This window comes from Balearica regulorum, chromosome 1, assembly GCF_011004875.1.
Source record: "Balearica regulorum gibbericeps isolate bBalReg1 chromosome 1, bBalReg1.pri, whole genome shotgun sequence".
Classification (NCBI taxonomy): domain Eukaryota; kingdom Metazoa; phylum Chordata; class Aves; order Gruiformes; family Gruidae; genus Balearica; species Balearica regulorum.
This window is the reverse complement of record NC_046184.1, coordinates 155,051,789-155,065,738: the sequence shown is the minus strand read 5'-3', so window position 1 is coordinate 155,065,738 and position 13,950 is coordinate 155,051,789.

Sequence of the window (13,950 nt, the reverse complement as noted above, 5' to 3'; positions counted from 1 at the left end):
GCCTCTCTCTTTTCTTACTGGTATGTTTGTCTGCCTCCAATTAAGAAGCTGAATTAGGTGTAAACAACACTTTTGGCAAATCCTCAGCAGGCATAAATCCATGTAAAGTGCTATCAAATCAGTGGCTTAGCCTGTTTTGTCACAACCTGGAAAAGGGTTTCAAGATTTTAGAAGGGGAAAAAAAAGGCATTAAGTCCAGAGGGGAAGAGAAAGAAGGCAGAAAGAGGTTTATGTTGTATCAGTCAGTATGCATGTGTATATGTAGTACTTACCACTACCTTAGAAAGTACAAGTACAAAAGAAGCTGATATGAAAAGCCAAGCCCATTGTCCTGCAGCAAATCCAGTTTATGTTCCAGCTTCTACAGGTTGCTTTTCATCAAGAAACAACCTCAGTCATCTTGTCCCTGCTGGCAATCTTTCCAGCACATGGCTGTCTTGTAGCATGTAAATTTTCTCTTTTCTCGGTCCATGCAGGGAGCTGAACTCGGCACCAGCCATGGGCTGCCAGGCAGTGATACAGAGCAGAGTCATCCCCTTGCTGAGCTGTACCTGGCTGTAGGCTTTTTCTACTCTGCTGTCTGCAGCTAAGGAAATGCCTTTCTGGTGTTTCCACAGTGTAGGACAGTGTAGCCCATGGAGCAGCAGGAGCTACCAGAGCCACAAGGACAGCAGGAGGCAATGGCAGCTCTCTACAGATTCCCTTCTCCTCCCACCCATGGCAGCAGCAGCTCTCAAAGAATGAAGCCCAGCAAGAAAAACTCTTTCCTAAGAGCTGATATGTGTGGTGACATAACGGTCACCTAGTTGTGACCCATGGCGGGGGCAGGGGGGGGAAATCTAGATGATCATTAAGGTCCCTTCCAACCCAAACCATTCTATGATTCTATGATAACTGCATCTGAAGACTGGTGGGAACAGAGGAGTCTGTGCAATGTTGACCCAGCTACTTTCTCCCATGCTGCTGGCCTTGCAGCACATGTTTGACCGAGGTTGATGTGGGCCAGGCAGCGGGGAAATGATTCTTCAGCTCCAAGGTTCGTGTGAATGCACCCTCAAGGGAAATATGGTTTTAACAGTAGTGCTAGAGCTGCATACTTTCCTGCTTCCTCATCTCATCACCTAGGCAGCCTCACACTGCAGGACTAGGATACCAGTGCCCTCATGAGCCCATGCAGGTATCCTGTTAGGGTGTTACACCTGTTCGAGTGTAACAAAGGAACAACTAGCATTTGGCCAAAAACATGCAAAGGCTTTCCCACCCTAGTACAACCCACCACTCAGGCCATCGTGTGCTTTCTCACTACCTACTCATGCTAACAACAGGAACAATTTCTTTAGTTCTAAGTGCTATTATTAATAGCAACAACAATAAAAGTAAAAAAAAAAAAATCATTCCTTTTCCTTGTTATTTATTTAGTTTTTATGATCACTGGTCTTGTCACTTTACCTTTTCCTTACCAACTCCATTTGCTCCCACTGTCTTACCCACTGACCCCACCAAAATGACTCCTTTCACTCTTTTCTCCCTTTGTCCAGGTCGACATTTAAGGCAGCCTCTGGACATGTTTTTCTCAGCAATTTCAGGTGTCATTTCAGGCATAGCCTAACCAAAACTGAATGCCTTCTCTTTTTTTCCCTAATATCTCTCTTCTGGTTTTCCCTCCCCCCCCCCCCCCCCCCCCATATTTATAGACTTCAAATCTTTCATTCATAACCATTATCTTACTAGACTTGATTGATTTCCTCATGCTTTAGTAATTCTCAAAGCTCCCCTCTTCTACCTGTTACAATGTCAAAACATTTTGCCATGTGTTCGTGCATTACTTTCAAAAGCCCCATTGCCATCCTCTTTCGAGCAGAGCTTCCCGAGCCTTTCTCTCTGAGCACCAACACCAGCAGCAGTACTGTCAGCAGGTTGTCATCCCTGAAAAGACGTTGGAGCACACCTCACTTGGGACTTGTCTATCCTGAACATCGCAGAAAACCCTACGTGCCGCCTGGGATCCACTGCACCAGGAAACCCGGAGCTCTCTCCTTCCGTCTATTGGTGAATGGGGAAGGGAAAGGCTGTCTCGGTTGGCTTTACCTGCATATCCCCATTAGTCAGGATTCCTTCAGCGTCACACCGTGAGTCACCCTTGAGTCAGAATTAGCTTAATAAACTGAACTAAGGAAAGATTCAAGAAAGACCACGAGCAAAGAGGCTGCTGGGGGACTCCAGGTGATTTGTGCTCCTTGACACCCTCTGAGATACTTCTGTCAGTAAAACTTTTCCATGAGAGAAGAAATTATGGCTGAAAACTTCAGGCCACCAAACTGAGCTAAGGAAACTTCTTTGTAGGGTAAGATGTAATGGAGCTGCTGGCCATGCCTCCCTTCCCTAGCCATTAATGACAATAATTCTTACATCAGCTTTATAATCTCCTTTTTGTGCAGTCTTTTCCCATTTCATTATTGATCTGTCTCTTCCCAATCTGTTGGTAATACTGGTTTTGTCCCTAAATTAATTTCCTTCCTTTTGTCCACTCTGTCCTTCATATCCATCTCTAAAACACACGTTTTCCAATGATTCTTCTTATTTTAAACATGAATCCTAATACCATCTGTTCCCTTAACACTTGTCCATATTTTGACTACCTTGAACTGGGAATAGACCACTTATTGTTCCAGGATGCACAATGCTAGAAACTGCACTGCACTAGGAACAAATATGATAATTAATTATTCACATTTTTGAGCATGAAATAGAAAGATCCACCTATTTTGGTGTAAGATCATTCCTTTTCAGTTTAAAAAAAAAAAAAAAAAAAAAGGGAAAAAAAAAGACTCTAAAGCAATGGCCCAGAAATCCCAACACATTCTTTGGGTGATGGAAGTTAAGCAATCCTCACTTCTGCTTTAGTGATCACCTGTGTCTTACTCTAAAAAATCCCTGCCTCTCTAGAGAAATGCCATACCTCTTCAAATATCTAGGCCATTTCCTGTCATCTTGTTGTCACTTAACAGCTATAATATTTGTTGAGACATGTCTCATCTTGAAGCATTTTCCTTCCCTTTCTACTCTTTTTATAGTTGTCATATAATTTATGATGCACGTTTATGTAGGTGCCTCATAAATTAAGTATTTGAATATTTATGGGTACATGTGTTTAATAACACCTTAGTGGCAGTACTTCTTTTAAAGCAAGTACTTTTTCTTTCATTGTCAGACAAATACAGATGCAAGATTAGTCAAGAGAATCTTTCTTAGTAACATTCTTTCTGTCCAAATCGTTTTATTTTTCCTTTTATTTTGCTTTGGCTTAGTCAAAACAGAGTGGAGAATAGATTACCTGCATTCCAGTATTATTGCTGCTGTTTCTGTTCTGCTGAACTCTGCAGGTTGTCTCCAAAAATACTGTCTGACAAGGAAATTGTTTCCACACTGTTTTGTGCTTTCACCCACAAGAATCTGTCAACCAAATCCACGAAAAATTGACTGTGCTCTAAATGAAACAAAATAGTTTGATCACAGCTAGCGTAAAACAGTACCATTCAATCAAAGTCAATGGCTGGACCAGGTTGACTTTTGTAAATTAAAGGCTTGGCTCAAAATGTCGCTTCTGTGTAAAGGTGCCCAGAATAATCTGTGCGTATCAGATGTGAAAAGTAAATTTAAAATTTTAATCCAATCCTACACACACTTAAATACATGCCTTTTAAAAATGAATTTTAAAATGTATGAATCAGTGGAACCACTTCCACACACTTAAAATTAATGACACACTTAAGCAATTAGCAGGATGAGAGTGACAAAAATGTTACAAGCCAAAGCACTGAATTCCTTTGCCTTTTTTGATAGCCTCTGATCTTTCATCTACTACAAGGATGACACAAGAATGAAATTGTTTGCTCTCGATGCACTAACGGACGTGGGGGTTTTTGCTGGTGTTGATTTGACTTAACATAAAAGGCAAATGCGTTTTCAGCAATGAAGGAGCAATATATCTTCAGGCGCTTTGAAATGCGGAAAACAGAAAAGGTCAATTATTACTGCTTCTTCACTGATGATACCATCAGAATAAAAGTGATGCTCTGCTCAAAAGTCAGCATTTTGATAAAAATCAACATCCTTCTAATTTAAAAGAAATACTTATACAGATGTACAAAACCATAAAGATGAGTATCTAGATATGTTTCTTACTTTTTTTGATTTTTCCTTTTATTAAAATGTCATTTCTGTAAACACAAGCATTTGCTTTTCTGTATGACAGTAAGGTCAATTTAAATTTTAACTCTTGATTTATATCACAAATATTCTGCAATTCTTGCTACACATGAGTAATAGTTAGATGTGGCTTGTCTCTGAATATCTCTTGGAAGTTCTGAGTATCTCTAATCCTTCTCTTATTATTTGTACAGGCATAAGGAAACAAAATTATACATAGGTGCATATAAGAAAAGGACTGGGTTTTTTTCTGTTTTGACTACTAAAGAGGCATGACCCAGTAAGCAAGGATGCAGGTGTGCCTGAGAGATCACCTACCACCAGGGCGTAGACACAGGACTCCAGGCTATCCAGAGGCACTGCCATCTAGCTAAAATTTACAGCTGGGACCTCTTCTGTAGGAGGACACGTGTTTTATATATGTGTGTGTATAGACATATACACAAAGCTAACATTGTATATACAAAGATATCTATATATGTGTGTACAGTGACAGCTTTGTGATGGTTTAGGATGCAGAAGCTCTAAACTCGAATCCATTTGTGAAGGATTATTTATGCATTCTGCGTTAAGCTGTTACTGGATAAAATGTATAAACAGCTCTTGAAGCAGAGATGGCAACACAGTGCTCCTGCACAGCTTCCCCGGGCAGGGTGAGGAGTGCTCACAGTAGCCCGTGGCCTCCGGCCTGCTCTCCTGGGTTTCCTCTGGAGAGCCGGCACAAGTGAGCCTGTAGCCTCACAGCCACAGGATATTCAAAGCAGGTCACCCACATCCTGCATAATAACATTTGTTATAACAACGACTAGCGTCACTTTAAAGAAACAGTGAATTTCATTGCGTGCCGGGCTGGAGCCACACCAGTAGGCTTGCTGTGAAGTGCTAACTGGGTTGAGTCCTTGCGGAGAGATGGAAGGATGGATCAGTAGCTGTGGATTATTGTTATCAGCCTTCATCACCATCAATGCTCAGTGCTGTGAAAACTGAGGTGCTGCTCTCCATATTCAGTAGCAGGAGACAAAATGCTTTTTACGATAAGGTACCAAGGAACTTACAAAGCTTTAGTAGCTTTTGGTAGCAATTAGACAAGTCTTCCAGGATTGAGCTGCTAATTAGAAGTCCCTAAATTCTCAGCGTAAGGTGAGCTTATAATAGCTAAACCCCGTTTGGCAATTTTAACAAAATGAGGATAACAATACACTAATATGTCAAAGGACTTCGAAAACATGAATGATACAAGGTGCAAATTCCCACACCATTAGAACTGCTAGAAATCAGGAGTTAAAGGCCAGCCCGCACAAGCTGATGGGCGTCTTTCAAACATGGATTTTCTGATTAAATGGTTCACTCCTGTAGTGCTGAGTTCATACCCTGGCTTTGTTCACTGCTGCACTTGGGAATGCTGACTGATGGCTCAAGAACTGTGGATTCAATACTTCATTCATTTAATCTTTTCAGATCCTAAGTAATCATTAGAATTTCAAAAACATAAAGAGTAGTAGCTTTGCTTTAATTTTGTGCTCAGGATGTTAAAGTTATGTTGCTCCAGTGGATTTTGTGCAGTTATATGTCAGCTAAATTTTCACATACAAATGTATTCCCTAAGTTGATTTATCAGAAGACTTTAAATGTCAACTCAGTATTCATAAGGAATCTTTTGTCTGCATTAAGAACCGGCTACTGTCAGTGATATTGGGTTACAGAGCACAAGAACAGCCAGCCAAAAAAAAAAACCCCAAAGTCATTGCTTGATTTGATTGTTATTCATTTTTAAGTACTTTCATTCAACTCTGATTGCGGTAGAATTTGTCTGCTTTATGAGTGTCTTTAAAAGGAGACATTGATGTTTTATGCTGTCTTAAGTGCTAACAATCATCACTGTTAATGAACATGGACTCATTAATGTCTAAATCATTCATAGCACAAGGGTGTTTCTTTCCCTCTTGAGCTTGCTTTTCCTGGGACAATTAATTTTTATATTAGCTACTACATCTGTTTCCAATACCATCCATGAATTTTAGTTTATCATTTGGACCACAACACTAAGTTTTGCACAGTAAAGGTGGCATTTTTTAATCAGGAGAAGAATTTTTAGAACTCCCCTCTACCCATAGAAATACACATTTTTCTTTTTTACTTTTTTAATTCTTAGATCTATGACCTGTAACACTTTTAACTATTCCTTAAATTCAAGCTGCCATTATTAGTGTAAATAACATTACACTGTGAACTACGGAGAAAACAGATATACTTCTTCAGCACAGGACTATTAAAATGGACAGTATGACACTGTGACATTATCAAATCATGTAGGAACAAGGTAAAGAAGGAATGATATCATCCTACATGCTATTATCTTAATTTTGGATCCTGAAGAACAATGTGGTTTTTTAAAAAAAGCTTTTTGGTGACATATTATTGTGACCATTTCAAGAAAAGCACAGCAATGCCAAAGACTTGGGCTGAACCCAAGTCCTAAAATTTCTAAGGAAGAAACTGCATTGTCCTAAGAAAAAGGAATACTCTGAAACTGCATCACCAACAAAAATATAAAATTAATAGTTCTCCTACAGGGTTAGACAGTGCAGCATCTCTTCATCTTGTGCAATACCCAGTAACTCCTGTGAAGCACTGGAATACCATCTAAACCAAACCATAATTGAATTATATGATTTTGATGGGGATGTCTGTTGGTGATCAAATGACCCTTCCTGTGCTGTGGGCTTGGCAATTACTTGGTTTATGGAACTAAAAGGAACAATCTGTGGAACAGTTTTTGGTCTATCAGTCTGTTTTCCTCATCTATGGCTCTTTCTGTCCAGGTAGAAATCGCTTTCTGATATGAGTACTCTCCTTTTATATCCACAGGATTTGGATTCACTGAATATTCATAAAAAGGATGTGATAGCATTGCATTTTTAGTACCTTTCTTACTAAATAAAAATGACAAACAGCACCAGGTTACAGCAGACTGTAACATAGCGGGAGTCTGCTAGGTTCGGAGAGTCCACATTAAAAAGCAAATAAAAATTACAGGATTTGCAAGAGTGGTGCACATCAGGATACATCAAACACTGCAGCAATGCTGAACACACGTAGTTCTCTAAGCAACAGAACCAGATGAGAGTGGTTTCAAAGAGTTTTATGGATTACTGATTAGATACTTTGATGCCTAATGAAAGATGAGATTTTAGTGCGGCTGGGCATTCATAGTTCCCTCTTCACATGAGCACTAGACAGCAGACTGGAGCAGAGGAGGCAGTGTCACAACCAAAGAAACTTGTTTACATATTGCTGAGCCTTGGGTGGACTGACTTGATGAGAAGATGGGAAAACCGGGGGGAGCTCTTTCAGCATCTGAAATATTTTTATTACTTCTTTCCAGGATGGGTTAACAGACCCTTTCTCTCATAGATGCCATTGATGCCTTCTCTGGACCTTGGGCAGAGGAGTGGGCAGAGGGAGGGATATCACTATTCCTTTGTGCAGTTTGGTTAGAACTGGCTGGTTGGTTCAGAAGTTATTAGATATGAATAGACACAGACACAGGTATTCACACTTTGATTGCTCAATACTCATTCTTTTCAGGCAACTTGGTTAAAAATGTGAAGGGAGGCAGAGGGAACAAGTAAATCATCTGCTTTCTGTATGAAGAGGTCTGACTCTTAACAAGTTGCAGCTCCCTTCAATTTGCCTCTGATTTCTCACTTTATGGTTAACATAAAATTATCCTAGTGAGAGAAGAAAAGAAAGAAAGAAGTCCTCGGAAAGCTGATTTTACTACACGCAGCACTTAATGCATGTAGCTTTTCTCTGAATTTATTAAAAAAAAATGGTTGCCTTTTCAGTTCCATTAAATATATAGAATAATAGAATGGCCTCAGTTGGAAGGGACCCTAAAGATCGTCTAGTTCCAACCCCTCTACCATGGGCAGGGACACCCTCCACTAGACCACGTTGCCCAAAGCCTCATCCAACCTGGTCTTAAACACTTCCATGGATGGGACATCCACAACCTCTCTGGACAACCTGTTCCAGTACCTCACCACTCTAGCAGTAAAGATTTTCTTTCTAATATCTAATCTAAATCGACCTTCCTTCAGCTTGAACCCATTACCCCTCGTCCTGTCACTACACTCCCTGATAAACAGTCCCTCTCCAGCTTTCCTGTAGGCCCCTTCAGGTACTGGAAGGCCACAATTAGATCTCCCCAGAGCCTTCTCTTCTGCAGGCTGAACAACCCCAACTCTCTCAGCCTGTCCTCATAGCAGAGGTGCTATAAGCTGATCATCTTTGTGGCCCTCCTCTGGACTCTCTCCAACAGCTCCATGTCTCTCCTGTACTGGGGCCCCCAGAGCTGGACGCAGTACTCCAGGTGGGGTGTCATGAGAGCAGAGTAGAGGGGCAGGATCACCTCCCTCGACCTGCTGGCCACAATTCTGATATATATGATTTTTATATATATATATGTTTTATGAATGTAGCCCCTTTTTATCTCCTTCTTACAACTTTTTCTCTCTTCTTGTAGATTTCTGCTACCCATGTTTCAAGAATCCAAGGCTTAGCTCTGGTAGGGAAACCTGGCTTGGACTTCTGAGGAAATTGCTCAGTTGTCAGAAAGAGCTGTGACATCTGTAGTGTTGAGCTGTGTGAGATAAGAACGGTAAAATTGCTGGTAGGATTATTGAAACTGGGACTGTTAGAAGCTCAAGGATTCAGGAGGAAAAAACACCGGTATGGAAAAATAAAAACACTAAAGAAAGAAGAGGGAGGTGAAAGTGAACAACTCATGAGGAACTTTTGTGACTTTACTTGACTCAGGATCCTCCTGACCCGACCTGACTCCTGCCTGGCTAGCAAGGAGCCTCTCTCCAAGTGTCTAACGGGAAGGAGTAAAGATCGAGCACACTAATGTTTAGCCTAGTTCATTATTAGGTAGCTATCTTCTGCATGTGCCAAGCAATGAATTGCTACGTACTTTAAAGCTGTATATATTACACTGTCATAGTCTCTTTGCAAATAGCTAAAGGTGTCCAAAGTGATCCAAACAGTTACATCAAACGGGTGATGACTTAGCCATGCTGAGTTTCTGTGGATGCCACCAAAACCAAAACAGGCCAAAAGCAATTGGTTGCAGTGCTTGAATGGGGAGAGACTTTTGAGGTATAGTTTCTAAGAGGAAACGTGTTAAAGGATCTGTACTATCCATTGCATGGTCCAACCTTTGAAATCTGGCTGTTGAAGGGGAAATTCTAATTGTAACTGCTCAAAAGTGATAATTCAGGACTGAGGAATGATCTGGAACGGAGGGCAAGAAGGTCCAACTGCAAGAAGGGGTTAAACTGGCTGGAAGCAGGAATGCCAGAGACAGAACACAGGGGAGTGAAGTTTCCTTGGGTGATAAGAAACAGCCTCAGCATTGCCTTGTAGACCACCCTGGGATGGGAGCGCTCACAGGCCCAAGCTCAGGGGTCACCTTTGGGCAGCAAAGCTGGGCTGGGCGATGGACACACGGCTGGGCTGAGATGCCGCATGCAACTGCTCTCGGGACTGGTGCTGATGCAAGAGTATATAAGGAATCTGCTTGTGACACATCTTTGCAGACTCCATGTAGAACTGCGTATTGCAGTAGGACTTTGGCCAATGCATTGTTCGTTAATTTTTTCTTTTATATTAAGAAGATGTGTGTTTAATTCGCCTCAAGGGGTACCATAAAAATTCCCCAGTGCTGTATAGATCCCGTTTTCAGCCTGGACCACTGTACCTTTTAACATTTCCTGATCCGTCAGAAGCAATATGGTAGCTGACAAGTAAGCTGTTGTCCCAAACTGAAACTCTGAGCTGACAGCTGGGAAACTTATATGTCTTCAGCAAGCAGAAGAGCTGTGATGTGTGAAGTCTCTCTCCTCTACCTGAGAACTTTGCTGGAAATAGTCTTCCTTGCGTCAGCCCCAGATCTTTCACTAGATCCTGTGGGCCAGTGGCTAGGGCATTTATCTGGATTATTGTCTCAGTTCCCATCATGATTTCTCCTTTTATCTAAAGACTCTATGATGCAAAACAAATAAACAGCTTTGAGAGCAGGGTCTGAAACTTCCCATGGCAAGTACTTCTCCAGAGGCTGCTTAGCAGAATTGCTTAAGTTCACTAAGCAGCCTGATCACCATTTGAAGCTAGATACAAATAATGTTGACGGGTCAACATTGAAGTTAGAAGGATATGCAGAAATTATTTCTTCCTTGAGATGGCCTTGAAACTGCTCACAGTACATTCATGGAGGTAACACAGACAATCTAGCCTGTTATCCTTCTACACAGAAACTATTTCACACCATTTTCAGCACATACTGCTTAATGCCAGTGAGTGAACTCCTTTTTTGCATTTAACTAACTTCCAAGTCATCCTACTAAATATGTTAATTGAAACAACCTGTCTCCCTCTTTCAACAGCATTTAAAGCCAGACCTAGCACAGGATTCTGCAGGGTGCAACTCTGCCTAAAAGGAGTATGTAGAGGATAAAGGGGAGAGAGATGGGAGGAAAGAAAAAAAAAAAAAAAAAAAAAAAGGTTAGGCTAACTAACAATGCAAAGACCATTTCTGCTTGAATACTGATGAGGCAAGTTATCTATGCTGGCCACCTGCCTAACTACTTGATTCCTGCCAGTGTTTCATTGCTTATGCTGATCTTTGGAGAACTGTTATTGTATGAATGCTGCTAAATGATTTTAATCTTTATTTAATGCTTGTTAGCTTTTAATATAATTGCAAAAGATAATTTGTGATTTGTGCATTGTCTCATTGCTAAAACCTTTGTGAAATAATAAATGAATATTAAAATTCCTTATGGGAATTCTGGAATTTAGTCAAAGGACAGACAACTGTGGGTGAAGGCTTATTGAACAGCAGCAAAGTCCTGCCACTGCCCTTGCTGGACGTTCACACCGATCACTTTGGTTGCATCAACATAGTGTTCATCTCTCCTCAGCCTGCGTAAGAGGCAGCTATGATTTTTTTTTTCTGGGTCTTTGGGCACTCATTCTGTTTTGACATTACCTATAATTGCAAGGCCAACAGTGAACACTTACAAGCTTTCCCAGGAGTTCACATTCACACAGGAGAGCTCTGCCCTTGCTCAGGGACCACAAAACCCAGCCACCTCTCCTGTTTCCTCTCTGTTCCTGAACATAACTCAGGGATTTGCATGGATTTTCCATGGTCCCAAGGCTCCTCTCCACATCAGGCACTCCGCCCGGGCTCAATTCTTCATCGTGGCTAGACAGATCCCTGGCACAGGCATGCCACTACCATGCCATTGTCCATAATGCTGTTTGGCCTGGACCGAATAGAAATGTGTGAATGAGAAAGAGCTGGTGGCTGATGTTACAGATTAAAGAGCCGTAACTGGGAACCACTCCTGTTTAGTGTAGGCAGCAGGACACACTGGTCATCCAGTCTGCACCTAGTCGTGGGAACTTTTTATTTCTGCCAACCAAGTAAAACTTCCATGGTCCTTTCTCTGGCCGGGGGGAAGAGGTATGTGTGTAAGGCACACCCACACTGCAGCGGCAAGTTTGGTCAGCCTGGGGCAGTTTGTAGGTACCAATCCTATGACACCATCACGGATTCTTGTCATCTTGCCTTCCCATCCACTTCTGGGATATCTAAAAATGTTCCTCAGCATGGGTAAAGGTGAAGGAAGAAAAAGAGGTGAGGGCAGAGAAAGCCATCATAAGCACCACATAAATATATCTATCTCTCTTTCTGTACATACACACATACACATACATATACAGACACTATGTAAGTGTGTGCACATTTACACGTACTCTAGCAGGTTTTGGATACTCTGATTTAGAAATCCCCCTCCCCTCCATGTGCAATCTTCACGTGCCAGACAGACAAGCATGCGGCAGCAGAAATCCAGAGCAGGGCCATGACTGAGCCACAGTCCATCCCTGGGCAGCAGCCAAGACCTGGGTCTCAAGGGTTCAGCAGCCCGACATAACCACAGAATTGTGTAAGTAAGTAAGTCAGACCAGAATTCATAAACAAAGACGACCCACCACAAAGCATGTGCATTCATGCATGTAGAGTCAAATACCATGTAAGTCTAAGTGCATTTTACACTAAAAGATAATGCACTATGAGAGAAAATGCAAGCATGATTTTGGAAGGGTTGAATTGGCCATGTCTGCCAAAAATACAGGCAAGGAAGGCAAGTTATTTAAAACAGGTATAGCACAGTATTTTTCCTGTTGCATTATTTATTAAGACCCAGGTCTCTTCCTAGTGGTAAGATGTCCCTTTATAACCTCCAGTCACTAAAAAAAAAAGTTAAATATTTCAGTCTTAAATTTCTTAAATATTACCCGTACTGCACCTCAGATGCAATTTACTGAGTGTCTGCCAGGAATCTGTATGAGATCGGTATACAGCAGTCGGTGTGCTCTCCATCAAGCATAAGAATTTAGATACATAAATATAGAAAAAAATTGCTTCTAGAATTACCACATAAGCCAGAGGAAAAAGAAAAAAAAAGAAAAGAACAAAAAAGAGTAGCATTGTGTTATTCTTTCTCTTAACTGTCTTTTCTTTATTAACTTTGTAATGCCATTAATACATGTGCTCCCGCTGCTCTGCCCTGGTTGCTGTTACAGCGACATGTCAGGCAGTCTGCTCGCAGCACCTGCTGCGTTGCAGTTACAGCTAGATGGAATCGACAACACTGGCTACCCTGTTTATTTCAATTTTGTTCACACAACCGTGTTCAGAGACCTGAACAATTTGACACCTGTCATCTTCATATTTATTTTGGCCTTGAATAATCTTTAATTTCTTATTATTGCAATAGCACTCAGAGATTATAATTAAAATAAAAAAATAATCCAAGGCATATTTAACTATGTCTGGTATAATCATACATGAGCATGTTTATAGGATAGACTGAAGCACAACACAGAGGTATGCAAACTAGCTTTAAACTAGATGAATAAAATTGTTCTGCTTTGGCAGCACACAGATCTGGTAGTTAAAAGCTACAGTAGACCAGTCAAGAGAGGCTGAGGCTGGGGTGAAGCTGTGGGAGAACAAGGAGGAAAAAAGCAACCACAAAACCTAAAGTGATCCTAGCTATGTTACACATCTATTGCTGTCTTTTACTTGAATATATGTATCTACGCGCAGACACACACACACAGACACAGACACACGACCCATTTATCCACCTGCCTTTGACCCAACCGTTAGTTCATTAACTGCAGGTGTAAGATGCAGAGGCTGAGAACGTGGATTTGAAAGAACACGTTGCCTCTGGTTGCTGCTGCAGCAAAGCCTGCTGCGGAGAGGCAGGCTGTGGTATATCGGCTGCTGCGTGTGCAAGAACGCAGAGAAATCCTACCTTTTCCTTTGATCCCTGCTGCCCTGCAGGGACTTGGACTGTGGTTTGGAGGAGTATTTATGTTTGTAAAGTCTACCATCGCAAGAAAGAAGCTGTTATTCCAGCACCCCTGGATCAAGGCTGGGCAATCAGATGAAAGCGGTTAAGTTACTGGAACCTGTTTTCACTTTCAAAACTGATACAGCTATATATCACCTCAGTTGAAAGCAGGCTCTTCTGTTCTCTCAGATACGGCTATTTAAACATTTATACGCTGTGCTCGGAGAGTTCTTTCCACTAATCATGAGATTTTGAACAATCTTGGTGTTCATGTACAGTATAATTCAATTACTGGTATTCAGAA